General features: G+C 40.5%; 1 non-coding gene across 1 annotated transcript; it reads right to left on the minus strand.

Moving 5' to 3' along the window:
* Positions 1-822: 822 nt before the first annotated feature.
* Positions 823-956, minus strand: LOC142435457 (small nucleolar RNA SNORA51). Its single transcript, XR_012781509.1, has one exon. It is a non-coding gene; the product is annotated as a small nucleolar RNA SNORA51 (small nucleolar RNA).
* Between the last annotated feature and the right edge of the window lie 969 nt (positions 957-1,925).

Raw genomic sequence — 1,925 nt, forward strand, 5'->3', positions numbered from 1 at the left:
AGCTCTCTTTGCTGGTATATAAAAACCAAATTGATTTCTTCGTGTTAGCCTTCTACCCTGTTACTTTCTCAAATCCTTGATTTTTCCAGCAATCTTTATGTGGCATCTTTGGGTTGCTGTATATATAAAATCATGTCATCTGCAAATGGCAAGATTTTCATTTTTTGGCCAATTTTATTTGTTTGATTTATTTTTGTCTAATGGTTCTGCGTAAATCTTCTAGAAAGATAATGAGTAATAGCAGTGATAGGATATATCCTTGTCTTGTTTCTATTCTCAGAGAAATTTTTTTTTCAGATTTTCCCCATTTGATCATGATGTTGGCCATGTTTTTTATGGCATTTAATATGTTGATGAATTTCTCTCCTTTCATATTTTGATAAGTGATTTTGATCAGAAATGGGTGTTGGAAATTGTCAGATGCTTTTTCTGAATTTATTGATATGATCATGTAGTTCTTATCCTTTGTCTTGTTTATATGGTGAATTACATTGACGGCTTTTAAAAAAAATATGTTTTAGAGCCACATACAACTCTTATCACAATCCATACATAAATCAATTGTGCAAAGCACTTTTGTACATTCATTGCCCTCATCATTCTCAAAACATTTGCTTCACTTAAGCCCATGCCATCAGCTCCTCATTTTACCCCCTCCCCTCATGAATCCTTAATAATTTAGAAATTATTGTTTTGTCATATCTTGCACTGTCTGATGTCTCACTTCACCCATTTTTTCTGTTGTCTCTCCCCTGGTGAGGAGGTTATATGCAGATCTTTGTAAACAGCCCCCCCCCCCCGTTTTTTGGGCTTTTTTTTGTGCCATGTTGCCCTGTTCACATTGCAAAACAGGCACAGACAGGGCTTGGATTGAGGTGTATACAGGGCTCTTACTTTGCCTCTTTTTTCTATACAGTCAGTGCAAGAGCATAGCCTGTGGTAAGCACAAGGAGGCTAGTTCCCCCTTTTCACCCCACTCTCCCTCCACCCTCCCAGTATCGCCATTCTCACCACTGGTCTTGAAGGGATCATCCACCCTGGATTCTCTGTGTTTCCAGTTCCTATCTGTACCAGTATAAATTTTCTGGTCTAGCCAGGTTGTAAGGTAGAATTGAGATCATTATAGTGTGTGTGTGTGTGTGTGTCGAGGGGGGAGGGGGCGGGACAGGAAACATTTAGGAAACTAGAGGAAAGTTGTATGTTTTATCCTTGCTACACTGCACCCTGACTGGCTCATCTCTTCCTTGCGACCCTTCCATAAGGGGATGTCCAATTGTCTACAGATGGGCTTTGGGTCTCCACCCCGCACTCCCCCTCATTCACAATATTATGATTTTTTGTTCTGATGGGGCCTGATACCTGATCCCTTCAACACCATGTGATCATACAGGTGGGTATGCTTCTTCCATGTGGGGTTTGTTGCTGCTGAGCTAGATGGCTGCTTGTTTACCTTCAATCCTTTAAGACACCAGACACTGTATCTTTTGATAGCTGGGCACCATTAGCTTTTTTTTTTTTTGGCCACAGTTGCTTATGTAGCCATTTGTCTTCAGCGATCATATCTGGGAGGTGAGCACACAATGATATGATTTTTTGTTCTTTTATGCCTGATAACTGGTCCCTTTGGCACCTCATGATTACACAGGCTGGTATGCTTCTTCCATGTGGATTTCATTGCTTCTGAGCTAGATGTCCACTTGTTTACCTTCAAGCCTTTAAGAGCCCAGATGCTATATCTTTTCATAGCCAGGCAACATCAGCTTTACTAACCACATTTGCTTATGCATTCGCTTTATCTTCAGCACTTGTGTAGGTAAGGTGAGCATCATGGGAATGCCAGTTTAATAGAACAAAGTATTCTTGCATCGAGGGAGTAATTGAGTGGAGGTTCAATGTCCACATTGATGGCTTTTCTAATGTGGAAC

Source organism: Tenrec ecaudatus, chromosome X (genome assembly GCF_050624435.1).
Source record: "Tenrec ecaudatus isolate mTenEca1 chromosome X, mTenEca1.hap1, whole genome shotgun sequence".
Classification (NCBI taxonomy): Eukaryota; Metazoa; Chordata; class Mammalia; order Afrosoricida; family Tenrecidae; genus Tenrec; species Tenrec ecaudatus.